This window comes from Tamandua tetradactyla, chromosome 10, assembly GCF_023851605.1.
Source record: "Tamandua tetradactyla isolate mTamTet1 chromosome 10, mTamTet1.pri, whole genome shotgun sequence".
Lineage (NCBI taxonomy): Eukaryota > Metazoa > Chordata > Mammalia > Pilosa > Myrmecophagidae > Tamandua > Tamandua tetradactyla.
The window spans coordinates 19,076,885-19,091,439 of record NC_135336.1 but is presented as its reverse complement, the minus strand read 5'-3'; the positions used below and the strand labels follow the sequence as shown (position 1 = coordinate 19,091,439).

The window sequence follows — 14,555 nt, the reverse complement described above, 5'->3', positions numbered from 1 at the left end:
AGAATTCTCGCCTGCCATGCCAGAGACCCGGGTTCGATTCCCTGTACCTGCCTATGTTAAAAAAAAAAAAAAGAAAGGTGACCAGTATGGCATAAGATTTAGCAATTCAGAAGTCATCCCTGACTCATTTCTCTACATATCATCTTCCAAAGAGACACAAATTTCATTGATTCTAACACTTAAGTATCACCTAGATCTATCCCTTCCTCTCTACCTGCATTTTCACTGCCTTAGGCTCCTCTCATGTCTTGTCTAGATTATTTGCCAGATAAATGAAAGCTGTTCAGCTTCCAGTTTTAGTCTATCCAATCCATTCTTTAGTATGATTTTTAAAAATGCAAATCTCTGATAGTCCCTAAACCTGGTATAGGTCTGATTGCTCTCACATGCCTCTCCTTTCATTCTACATACCATTCCCTCTTTATTTACATTTGAGGATGTCTTCAGGTCATCCTCAAACCCCAAGATATATAACTGAAGGCCTTTACCAGTTGGATTTAATGGTCTTAATTTGGATTCCCATGAAATTATGTGCTTGTCTGGGTTCTCATTCTTCTTCTGTTATTAGTCATCTCTTGACAATTGCCTCCATATCCCCCATCTTCCAGAATGTAAGCTTTTTAAGAGCAGAGACCATTATATTTTCTTTTATATTCTAGAATCTGGTACATAAGTAGGAGTTTCTTGACCAAAATTATAAAAGAACATGCTTTTAGAAAGTAAAATAACATATGATAGGTAGTAGCCTTGCTAGAAGGTTATAAAACATAGTGCTCATTTAAACTAAAATCAAACTATACAATGGAAATATGAAGAATATTAACATTTTATTCTTTATTACAGTCTTAAAACATTAGAATACTACAACCTATCTAACTTACTTTGGGTACTACTTTTGTTTATTTAAGTTTGGAGTTCCTATATTTGAAGTTTGGGATATATAAATTCTTTACAAAATCAGATTGTCTAATTTTAAATTTAATACAGAAACTAGACAAATAAATAAAATATTAAAGAGTATAAAAGAATACATTAAAACATTTTATCTCTGACCAATTTAAAAAATTTAAAGAGCACTGGGGTAAAAATTATCACCACCACCACCACAGTACTGAGAGAGCTCAAATGTTACTGTTATTGAAAGTTCAATGAAGAATTATCTAGCTCATTTATCAACAAACAGATAAACTATAGCTCAAATGAAAGCAAGGAATAGGAACAGGACTAATTATTTATAAAGACTTACTTTATTCTCATTCTCAGACAAAGGTAACAACAGGATCAGATTAGATTCAGGTTCAGAAGTCAGAGAACAATGAGTAAAGGATAGAGACCAATCAATATGCCAAAGATTATGCTTTATCTGGACCAAAAGGGAATCCAAGGAACCAAAGCTCAAAGGTTAGGTGACAGTTCAGAAATCGTAAATATCCTTTGTCAAGTATAAGTCAAGGACCTGGGAATCAGAAGGACAAAGAATAATTTAGGGAACCCGGAGTTTTTAGCCAGGGGAAGTCAAATGTCTGCAAATCCAGAGCTCAAAGCAAAGATGTGTGAGTCTGACAAGCAAATGATCTAGGAATTGGATCTTAGGTATACCGGGTTTAGAGTTCAAGAACAAGTTAACATTGAAAATCAAAAGATAGAAGTAATTGCAACTCACTAGATTCAAAACTGCTTGTGTCCAAATATGCTTGATTAAAGCAAAGGTGGGAACTTAGTGTTATGTTTCTAAATGAACATAAATATTGCACTGCTAAGTGTGCCCTGCCTGACTATTTCTTATGATGTCATTCTGTATTTCCCTGCTATTCCAATTGCCAACGTTCTATCCTTCCTTGAAAATTCAACTCTAATCACACAGGAAATGAAAAGATGACACTGAACTCTCATTTCTTTATATTTCCATGTATATATACCCAGAACTATATTTTGAGAACTGAGGAATGATGATCTGTTCCTCATTTGATCTTTCTTAACTGCCATAGCATAATCTCTTAAAGTATCTCCTACAAACTTTTTCACTTGACATATAACAAACCTTAGGCTCCTATTCATGCACAATGGGTTATATAGGGTTCCTTTTGCTGCTCAGTCTACCTGCATGGCAAGAACAGCTGAAGAAAACTGGGTCAGGGTAAAAGATTGACATATACGAGAGGCAGGACATAAGAAATTTACAAAAGAAGCACAAGGAGGTACAAGAGCCTTGTCATACATTGCTAATAACAATTTCTCATAATAGTCTTATATGGGGACAGCAAATTTCTTCTGGTAAGGACCAGAAAGTAAATACCTTAGGATTGGTGACTTAGACTGTCTTTGTAACAACTACTTAACTCCTCTGCTTTAGCACAAAAGTAGCCAAAGATAGTAAGTAAGCAAAGGGGCAATACTGTATTCCAATAAAAATGTACTTACAAAAACAGGTGGTGGGTCAGATTTGGCCTAAGGGCTGTACTACGCTGACCTCTGGCCTAATATAAAATGTACAAAGAACTTTCACAGCTATGATCTCATCCGATTAATTTTATATACCAATATGCCTTTGGAACATGTTGTTCCCTCTGCTTGATGTATCCTTCCTCCTTGGCTATTCTCCTCATTCTTCAAGACTCAGCTCAAACATCAATTTTCTTTGTTAAGAAGCTATTTCTAACTCTTGGGCTGAGTGAGGAGCTCTCCTTGTATGCCCTCAGGAGACTGATCACATGGTAAAGCTATTACTGGTTTGTAATCTCCCCAAACTAGACAGTAAGCTCCTGATAGGCAGGAACTAGGTCTTATCTCTATACTCTGGTAATACAAATAGCAGGGTGCTTAATAAATGTTGTCTGAGTTGGAAGAGAAAACTATGCCTCACATAAGTTGTATTAGTTAGGGTTCTCTAGAGAAACAGAATCAACAGGGAACACTTGCAAATATAAAATTTATGAAAGTGTCTCATGTGACCACAGGAACGCAGAGTCCAAAATCCACAGGGCAGGCTGCAAAGCCGATGACTCCGATGGATGGCCTGGATGAACTCCACAGGAGAGGCTCACCAGCCAAAGCAGGAATGGAAACCTGTCTCCTCTGAGTCCTCCTTAAAAGGCTTCCCATGATTGCATTTAGCATCACTAATTGCAGAAGACACTACCCCTTGGCTGATTACAAATGGAATCAGCTGTGGATGTAGCTGATGTGATCATGACCTAATCCTATGAAATGTCCTCATTGCAACAGACAGGCCAGCGCTTGCCCAATCAGATGAACAGGTACCACAACTTGGCCAAGTTGACACCTGTCCCTAGCCATGACATAAGTTAAATAATATGATCAAATTAATATAACTACCTAGAATGAATAAATAAGAGCAAGCATGTGCATGTAAGGGGAATTAACATTTGTTGAGCACTATGCTGGGCACTTGCCATAAACTATTTTTATCATCAAGCTCTGTGACTATTCCATTTCTGCAGAGTAGGAAACTAAGGCTCAAAATATTAGGTAAATTGCCCCAAGTCACATAGCTAGCAGATAGCAGAGCAAAGATTTGAATCCAGGTCAGATGGGTTGCAAAGACCAAGTTCTTTTGAGTACAAAAAATGACATAGAATATGCTGCTCAAGAAATACTATCACCAAAGAGTTAAATCTTAGATTGTCCTTCCATTCATCCCTAAAATTCTAAAATGAGGATAATTCCACTGATAATTGATAAAGCATTTGCTCTCATTTTCTAAAAACTTGACAGCAAGTCAGCCATTTAGATTTTTTACACCCTATCTCCACAGCCATTAGGAACACCAGAAAAACACTGAATGTATTGTTAGTTTCACATAGAAAAATCTTCACTGGTTGAAAAGTTAAGACTTTAGCTTTGGCTTTTATTAACAGTATATATAAGAAAAACTCACATGAAAGGTAATTTTTAATGACTGAAGAAATCATGCCTATTATGTTACTCAATGCCACTATATAAGGACACCTGCAACAAATTCCTTTAGCATTGAGTGCCAGGAAAATAATTTCTCTCTCTTGAATAAATTATATACTTCCTTTATCACACAATGAGAAGAAAGTTGAGCATAATATTTCTTTTTTTACTTTCACAGGTAAGTCAGAACTAAATTTTTTTCAGATATTGTAATCACCTAATCCCAGCTTCATAGATTATTGTTATTTTCCATTTTTTATGGTTCTTATAATCACAGACTTTACTTTTAACTGTCTACTACATATGAATTTTTCCTAAAACCCTTACAAATGCTTCCTGAAGTAGGGCCCTGGATCCTAATACTAGACTGAGAGCTTCTTGAAGGCAGAGAGAACTTTTCTTTCATCTCTGCATCCCCAGTATATAGAAAAATATATACTGTCACTGAGCAAGTGGTTAACATAATGTTGATGAAATTATACCACTTATATACACATATCATCATCTTAAAATGAGTATGGAAAATAAGATTGGTAGATAGACAAGTCAACAGTAAGTAGACTAACTTGTCTGCATCAGAGACAGCTGTGGAAAATGTGGAAGATAATGTATTTATAACAAAGGCAGACAGCAGATAATGTGTCTGCTCCTATTGTAGACAGCAATAAAAATGAAGCTATATCTGAGGGAAGGAATGATAGCCATTAATAAAGATGATCTTAGTTACAACATTCTGTAAAATCAAAGAAGAAAAGGCGTAAAAAATACGGAATTTTGTTTCTATTATTAATCTTCCAAATGAGATCAGAATGTGTGTATGGCAGGGAGTAGGGGGTGTGTAGGAAACTTCTGGAGTCAGCCAAAGAATCTCTCAAGAGTCATAGAAAGGGGGTGTGTGTAAATGCAAAAGAGCCATGGAAGAGAAAACTGTTATATTTCCAAGAAACAAGATCTGATGAGACAGGTAAAGGATATGAAGAGGAAAAAAAAAAAAGCCAACTTAAGTAAGAACTTCAAGTTATCGTGGAGGTTATTCTTATGCATTAAGTAGATATCACCTTGTTAACCAAGATGTAATGGAGAGGCTAGAGGGAACTGCCTGAAAATGTAGAGCTGTGTTCCAGTAGCCATGTTTCTTGATGATGATTATATAATGATATGGCCTTCACAATGTGACTGTGTGATTGTGAAACCTTGTGTCTGATATTCCTTTTATCTACCTTGTCAACAGATGAGTAGAACTTATGGAATAAAAATAAATAATAGGGGGAACAAATGTTAAAATGAATTTAGTTTGAAATGCTAGTGATCAATGAAAGGGAGGGTAAGGGGTATGGTATGTAAAATTCTTTTTTTGTCTGTTTTCGTTTTATTTTTCTGTTGTCTTTTTATTTCTTTTTCTGAATTGATGCAAATGTTCTAAGAAATGATCATGATGATGAATATGCAATTATGTGATGATATTGTGAATTACTGACTATATATGTAGAATGGAATGATCACATATTAAGAACGTTTGTGTTTCTTTCCTATAATTTTTTTTAAAAATTTTAAAATTAATTAAAAAAATTTTTAAAAATTGGCCTGGATTCTTCAAAAATGTCAATGTCATAAAAGACAAACAAAGGCTGAGGAAATACTACAGATGAAAGGAGACTAAAGGAACAAGATAATGAAATTATCGTGTGATCCTGGATCAGGAGAAAAATTGCAAATTATTGGGGCACTTGACAAAAATTTCATATGACCTGTTCATTAGATAACAGTATTATATCAACATTAAATTTATTGAATTTGGTAACTGTTCTGTGATTATGTGAAAGAATGTCCTTGTTTTTAGGAAATCCAGGCTAATGTATTTAGGGTAAAGTGTAATGATGTCTTTACCATTGAAATGTTTCAAGAATAATAACAATAACAACAATAATAAAGTGTGTGGATATATATATAGAGAGAGAGTAAGACATTTTGATAAAGCTAATGCAGCAAAATGTTAACAACTGGTGAATCAAGGTGAGGGTATATGGGAGTTTTTACAACTCTTTCATGGGTTTAAATTATTTCAAAATAAAAGTAAAAACAAGTAAAGTAAATAAAATACACCACTTCATTGCTTAAAACCTTCATTTGCCTCCTTACTACTTTCCAAATAAAGATCCATCTGTCAACAGATAAAAGACACTAAGTATAAAAATGATGGGGGCAGGCAAAGGTGGCTCAGTGGTAGAGTTCTCACCTGTCATGCCAGAAACCCAGGTTCGATTCCTGGAGCCTGTCCATGCAAAAAAAAAAGATGGGAATATTAAATCCATCTAAAAAGAACTGCTCTATACATTTGAAGTCCCTCCCAACTCTTAAAATAAAGGGATTCTGTCTCAAGAAATCTGTGACTATAAAACAAAAAAGAAAAAACAAAATTAAAAAAAACTACTTTTTATAAGCAGTTAAATGAATGAAAACATTTTTGTACAAAAAGGCTATGAAGACGATGCGGGGCTTGGAAGGCACCATAGAATTGACCACCTTCTCTCCCACTGGCCAAGCTGCATCTACATCCCACAGACCTTTGAGGATCCAGTCATGGATAGGCCTCTGGCTCCTCAATGCGTCTGTGCTTTTCTTGCTTAGTGCTTATTCCTAGCAGGGAATAGAGAATGAGACAGGATAGAAGCTGTGATCTTTATAAGGCGGAAGTCAAGGATATGGCCACAGACTCATCAGGAATATTAAGCATTGCTGAGCATTAGTGAAACCTAAATAGAGATGTCCAATAGAAAACTGCAGTATTCAAGTTACAGTGGGGTATCAGCTTTGCAAAATAGATGTGACTTCCAGTTACAGCAAGAAGAAAAACTAAGGAGGGAATAAAGAGGATATCCTCAAGGAACAAGTCTAAGTACCGAAGAGAGACTTAAAAACCAAGAGAAAATTTCTAACAGGATATTTTCAAGAGGGAAATATCTAATGTCATGGCAATGGTTAAGATCGGAGGATTCTCCACTGTAAAGTAGTCCTGGAAATATAATAAATTAAATTATTATAACTTATACATGCACTAATATATACACATACATATATTATTTCTTATATATATATTACTATAAGTTACCACAAGTTATAAAGCACTGTATCAGAAAGAGGGTTTGGATATTTTGCATTTAAGGAAAAAAGTGACCTGAGCTAAAAAGTATGTGTGGACACACATGCATACAGCCTGCCCCACTGAGCAGTCATCTTTTACTTCCTTCTGACGTACAAGCAAAGCTGGGTGTACAGGATTTGCTTCAGAGCTTGCTATGGAGATGGTGTTAAGTATAACGTATCTAAAACCATCTCCTTTGTTCTTAGGAAAATATGCTAAGATATTAACAGTGGTAGATCTAGGCAGTATAATTATGGGGGTGTCTTTTCTATTTCTTTCCCTTTAAAAAAAAATTATTTCAAGCTTGTATCTTTTCCATAATGAGGATGGCCCACCTATATAATTAAAAAATCACTTAAAAAGGCTCTCTGAGCCTACATTTTCTCATCTGTAGCATTAGGCAGTACTACCTCCAAGAAGATGAAATTTAGCAGCTGATAAACAGTAGGGTAATGCACAAATATGTGGGGTTTTCATTATAATTATTCATGTAACTGAAAGTCGTCCAATTTCAAACTCATGTAGGAAGAAGCAAAAAAACAATGGTTCTGAGAATTATAGCATGGTCAATTTAAATCTGATGTGTAGATGTGACAGCCAGCTTCAGTTGGCCCACAATGAATTCTCACCTCCTCCTACGCATGTCCTTGAACAATCCCCTCCCACAGTGAGTCAGGCTGACTTATTTAACCAATAGCTTACTGGGGTGATAACAGTGTATGTCTTCCAAGACTGGGTCCTAAAAATCAGGGATTCTGCCTTACTCTCTTTTGGATCATTATGGAGGATGCCAGCTGCTATATGTGGTGAGGACACTCAAGCAGACTTATGGAGAGGTCCTTGGAGCAAGGAACTGAGGCCTTCTGCCAACAGCCTGCACTAGTGTTCAGCTATATGAGTGAGCCACCCTGGAAAACAGATACTCCAGCCCTAGCCGAGCCTTGAAATTATTACAGCTTTGAGTAGTATCTTGAATGCAACCTTGTGAATAACCCCAACCCAAAACCACCCAGCTAAACCACCCTTGATTTCCTGATCTATAGAAACTGTGTGTGAAAATAAATGTTTATAATTATTTTAAGCTCTAAAAAAATGTTTAGTAATCATTCATACCTTAAATGGCATAGGAGAAAACACATTGGAGAGAAGCAATATAAAGGCAAACTCTGAAGAAACTTTCAATAACCATTCACTCCTTAAATAACATGAAAAAAATCATACTCGACAAAAACCATAAGAATGTGATCTTTAGTCAATATTTGACCTTTAGATAACACAAGAAATTTCACACTGGAGAAAACCCCTATAAATATAGCAAGGGTGGATAAGACTTCAACTAGAGCTCTCCCTTTTAAAACACTAGAGATTCATACTAGAAGGAAAAATCTTTTATAATCAATGTGGGAGAGTTTTCAACAGAGTTTTAGTCTTATGCTACAACAGAAAAAAACTTATTTAATCCTGAAGTTCTAGAAATGTAATAAATGTTGTTAAGGCTACAGCTGGAGCTTTGCCCTAATTCACATCAGAAAACTCACACTGGAGGGTCCCTTCAATGAAAAATAATCTGTCTGTGATCGATGTGAAAGAATCTCAGCTACAGCTCTAGCCTTAGTATACACAAGATAATTAACATTGGGGAAAAATTATATACATGTAATAAGTGCAGATAGGTTTTTAACAGAAGAAGTCTAATGAACAGTAGAAAATTTGTACTACAGACAAAAGTTGAATAAAATGAATGTGGGAAATCCCTTCTTTATAGAGCCATACTCGCAAAACCTGAGAATTCATGCCCTAGAAAAACACTTTGAATATAATGAATAAAAGAAAGCCTTCAGTAATCATTCATTGAAGACCTTATAAACATTAAAAGATCTCTTGTTAGATAAATATCTATGCCAGAAGCAAGATGAAAAAGCCTTCAGGTAGAACTCTCAGCGTATTAAACATCAGACTCATATTAGAAAAAACTAAAGATCCCTTTAGTTTTTGAATCAGCAAATAATTCAGGCTTCTACCATATGAGATATTAATGAAAAGACAGAGTGAATAAATGAATGAAAATACTTACGCAAAAAATACTGACCCTAAAAAATCTAAATTATTGTTTTTTCTGTCTTCAAAAGGCATGGATCTGAGTGATGTCATCAGCATGGTGATATAAGACATCATCTGGCAAAGTCTCCCCATAGAATCAGCTAATAAAAGGACAAATTCCACTTGCTTAGAATTCTAGAGGATGATAGAGACTGGAGAAGGATTCCACAGACACTGAATCAAAGAAAAAGAAAAATAATCTCTGAAAGCAGGTAGGAAATTTGCATTCCAGACATACCAGTCTGGACCTTTCCCCCTCACTCACATGTGGCTTTGGAGTTGTGCAGAGGCAGCACAGCTGAGTCCCTCTCACCACAGATGCAGAATATAGAGCCACTGCCAGGAGTTAGAAACCTAGGTATATCGAGGCACAAGGGGCAAATTGGCTGAGACTTAGGGTGAAACCTAAGCCGCTAAGTCCTGCTATATTCAAACGAGCCCCCAAGGGGGAAAAAAAAAGACAGCAAGAAACTCTGGCAGAATTGCAGCAAGAGTTACACTCACTCAATATAGTTTCTGTTGTCTGGACCACCTAAATGCTAATAAATGAGTCAGAAATGATAAGGGTACATTACTACTGACCCCACAGAAATAAAAGGGATCATGAGTATATTGAAAACAACTGTATCCCAACAAATTAAACACCTAGATGAAACTGACAATTCCTAACAACACACAAACAACCTACACTGATTCTAGAAGAATTAGAAGACCTCAGCAGACAAATTACAAGTAAAGAGATTGAATTTGTCATCTAAAACCTCTCTCGACAAAGACATCATACTGAATGAAATAAGCCAGACACAAAAAGATAAATTTTCAGGGATCTCACTGATATGAAATAATTAGAAAAGCGAAGTCATAGAATAAGAATCTAGAATATAGGTTACCAGGGGCTGGTTTGAGGTAGGAAAAGGGAGTTAATGCCTAAATCAAATGTTTTCATGGTGATGGTTATAAAATCAAGAAACAGGTATCTCAGGGAATGAATCCCAGATTTAACATTCTAAAGTAATAAAATGTACAGACAGTAACAAAAGAGAAGACAAATAAAGAAACAGGAAATGAAGGCCCATCCAAAGGAAGAGGATAAAAAAAAACAGAAAACAGAAACAAAGAAGACCAGAACATGGACATAACAAACAAACTATTTAAAAAATAATTTTAAAAATGCATGAGGAAATGAAGGAAAGGGAAAAGAAAGAACTAATAGATACGAAGAAAACAATGAATGAGCAATGTAAGTAAGAATCTTTGTAAAGAGGGAGATATGTTCAAACGGAACCAAATAGAATACTGGAGTTGAAGAGCACAATAACTGAAATGAAAAATTCCCAGGAGGGTTTTAAGAACTGTTTGGAGTTGACAGAAAAAATGATTAGCAAACTTGAACATAGGACAATTGAAATGAGTCAGGCTGAAAAGCAGAAAGGAAAAAGAATGATAAAAAACAAATATATCCCAAGACACCTCTGCAACATCCTAAGCACACAAATATATGCATTTTGAGAGTTTCAGAATGAGAAGATAAAGAGAAAGGAGCAGAAGGAATATCCAAAACAATAATGACAATACTTTCCCAGACTTAGCAAAAGATGTGAATAGGCATAGCCAAGAAAACCAGAGAACACCAAACAGGATAAACATGAATAAAAATACACCCTGTCAAACACTGATTCCACTGTTAAATGCAAAGGACAATGAGAGAGTTCTGAAAGCTGCAAGAGAAAAGCAACGTACAAGGGAGTTTCAATTAGATTTAGTACCTGTTTCTCATCAGAAAACATGGAGGCAAAAAGGAAGACAGCTGCAATACTTGAAGTGCTGAAAGAAAACTGCCAACTAAGAATTACATATTCAGTGAGATTTTCTTTCAAAAATGAGGGAGAGATTAAGACATTCCCAGATAAACCAACCTGAGGGAGTTTATCATCAGTAGATCTGTCCTACAAGCAATGTTAAAGGGAATTCTTCAGACAGAAAGACCATTAAACAATAGTTCAAAGTGGCATAAAGAAATAAAGATCTCTGGTAAAAGTAACAATTCAGGTAATTACAAATGCTAGTATTATTGTATTTATTGTTTGGTATACAATACCAGTTCTTACTTCCTATAGGAACTAAAATGCAAAATGTGTAAAAAGTGATGATTAATCTATGGTTTGGGACATGCAATGTACAGAGATATAACTGGTAACAGTTATAGAGAAATAGGAAAAGTGTATGTCTGTTATTGATGTCAAGTTGGTATCAAAACAACTATGAAAGCTATATGTTCAGGATGTTCAATTTTAACCCCAGATTAACCACAAGGAAAATAAATGAAAAATATGTCCAGAGAGAAAAGAGAAGACATAAAATGTACAATGCAAAAATATCAAATAAATATAAAAGTTGGTATTAGTGGAAAAATTGAGGGACAAAAAAGGTATAATACTTATAAAGATGTCCAAATTCACGAACGATTAGGGAAATGCAAATTAAAACCACAATGAGATATCATCATTTCACACCCACTTGAATGGCCACTATTTAACAAACAGAAAACACAAGTGTTGGAGAGGATGTGAAAAGTAGAAACACATCCTCTGCTGATAGGGATGTAAAATGGTACAGCCACTGTGGAAGAGTCCCTCAGGAAACTAAGTATAGAATTACCATATGATTTGGCAATCTTGCTACTATGTATATACCCAGCAGAACTGAAAGCAGGGAGGTGAACAAACATTTGCACACTGATGTTCACAGCGGCACTGTACACAACTGTCAAAAGGTGGAAGCAATCTAAGTGTTTCTCAACTGATGAATGGATAAACAAAATGTGGTATATGTATATGATGGAGTATTATTCAGCTGAAAGAAAGAATGAAGTCCTGATGCATGCAACAATAAAGATGAACCTGGAGGACAGTATGCTGAGTGAAATAAGCTAGACACAAAAGGACAGACTTGGTATGATCTCACTAATTGAATTAAATATAGTAAGCAAACTCATACCAGAAGATAGAATAAGGACAGAGAATAGGGAACTCATGCTTAATTTGTGAGAATTTTTTAATACAGGTGATTGTAAGTGTTTGGAGATAGAGGTGATAGTAACACATTACTGCATGTGTAAATAACAAGCACTGAATCGTGTGTGTGATTGTGATTGAAAGGGGAAGTTTAGGGTCGTGTATATTACTAGAAAGAAAGCTAGAGGATGAAACAAGGGACTGTGAACCCTGCTGTGGATGATGAAGATGGTAAATAGTACAAATATAAGAATGTTCTTCCATGAATTAGAACAAATGTATGTCACCACTACATGATGTTGGTAACAGGGTGGTATATGGGGGGAAATGCAGTCAATGCAAACTATAGACTGTAGTTAAGAGTAATGTCTTAATGTTCTTCCATCAATTGTAACTGAAATACCTCACTGAAGCTAAGTGTCATTAACAGGGGAGTATAAGGACACGGAGGTTTTTCTTTTTGAAGCTATGAAAATGTTCCAAAATTGATTGTGGCAATATAAGCACAGCTGTGTGATTATACTGAGAGCCAATAATTGTACATTTTGGATGGATTGTACGGTATGTGAATAAAACTGTCTAAAAAAATGGCACAAGAAATTCCTGCACCATCAGTAGTGACTCTAAATGTAAACGGATTAAATTCTCCAGTCAAAAGACAGAGATTAGCAGAATGTCTATAAAGCATGACCCAGCTACATGCAGTCTACAAAAGACTCACCTTAAATTCAAGGATACAAATAAGTTGAAAGTGCAAAGATGGAAAAAAATTTATCAGGCAAGTTATAACCAAAAGAGAGCTGGGGTAGCTATACTAATATCAGATAAGATAGACTCAAAAACAGGTACAAGGGACAAAGATGGTCATTATACACAGATAAAGAGGTCAATTCTACAAGAAGATGTAGTGATTATAAACATGTATACATCTAACAACAGAGCCTCATAATATGTAAAACAAATGCTGACAGATTTAAAGGGAGAAATTGATGGCTCTACAGTAAAAGGAGACTTTAATACATCACTTCAATAATGGATTGAACATCTACTCAGAAGATCAATAAGGATATACAATACTTGAATGATACTCTAAACCAACTATACCTAACAGACATGCAGAGAATTCCATTTACAATACTGTGGTAGTTAGGTTCACATGCCAACTTGGGCAGGTGAAGGTGCCTAGTTCTGTTGCTGTGGACATGAGCCAATGGTACATGAACCTCATCTATTGCTCATTACATATGCAGTCAGCTAGGAGGCATGCCTGCTGCAATGAATGGTGTTTGATTTAATTGGCTGGTGCTTAAATGAGAGAGCTCAACATAGCACAGCCCAAGCAGCTCAGCATACCTCATCTCGGCACTTGCAGCTCAGTCCAGGCCTTTGGAGATGCAGAAAGGAATCACCCCAGGGAAAGATGTTGGAACCCAGAGTCCTGGAGAGAAGGCTAGCAAAGATCACCTTGTGCCTTCCCACGTAAGAAAGAACCTTAGTCAAAAGTCAGCTGCCTTTCCTCTGAAAAACTAATGAAATAAATCCCTTTTATTAAAAAACAATCCATCTCTGGTGTGTTGCATTCTGGCAGCTAGCAAACTAGAACAAATACCAACTAAAAGAATCAAATAGGAATAAATATAACCCACAATGTAAAGCACTTGTATGCAGAAAACTACAGAACATTGCTAAAATAAATCAAAGAACTAAATTAATGGAAGGACATTCCATGCTTACAGATAGGAAGATTAAATATTGTTAAGATGTCAGTTCTACTCAAAGTGATTTAAAGATCCAATGCAATCCCAATCAAAATTCCAATAACCTTCTTTGTGACCAAATGGAAAAGCCAATCATCAAATTTATATGGAAGAATAAGGAGCCTCTTGTCTTTTGCAAGCCATCTTGAAAAAGAACAATAAAGTTGGAGGACTCATGCTACCAAATCTTAAAACTTACTACAAAGAAAAAGTAATCAAAACAGCAATGTACTGGTGTTCAGGATAGAAATATAGACCAATGGACTCAAACTGAGAGTCAGACATCAACTCACACATTACGGCCAAGTGATTTCTGACAAGGAGGCAAAGACCACCCAATTGGGTAAGAAGAGCCAGTTCAACAAACAGTGCTGGGAAAACTGGATTTCTTACATGTTATGGAAAAACCAACTCAAAATGGCTCTAAATATAAGAGCCAGAACTATAAAACTCCTAGAATCATATGGAAAATGTAGGGAAGCATCTTCTGGACCCTGTGTTGAACAATGGTTTCTTAGACTTTTGGTCCAAAGAGCAAGCAACAAAAGAAACAATAGATAAATAGGGTCTCTTCAAAACAACACTTTTGCGCATCAAAGGACTTTATGATGAAAGTAAAACAAC

At 35.7% G+C, this 14,555-nt stretch overlaps 1 protein-coding gene across 2 annotated transcripts in view; it reads right to left on the bottom strand.

Moving 5' to 3' along the window:
• The window catches only part of OSBPL11 (oxysterol binding protein like 11), a 137,749-nt gene that overhangs the window by 26,153 nt on the left and 97,041 nt on the right, over window positions 1–14,555 (bottom strand). The window lies entirely within an intron of this gene.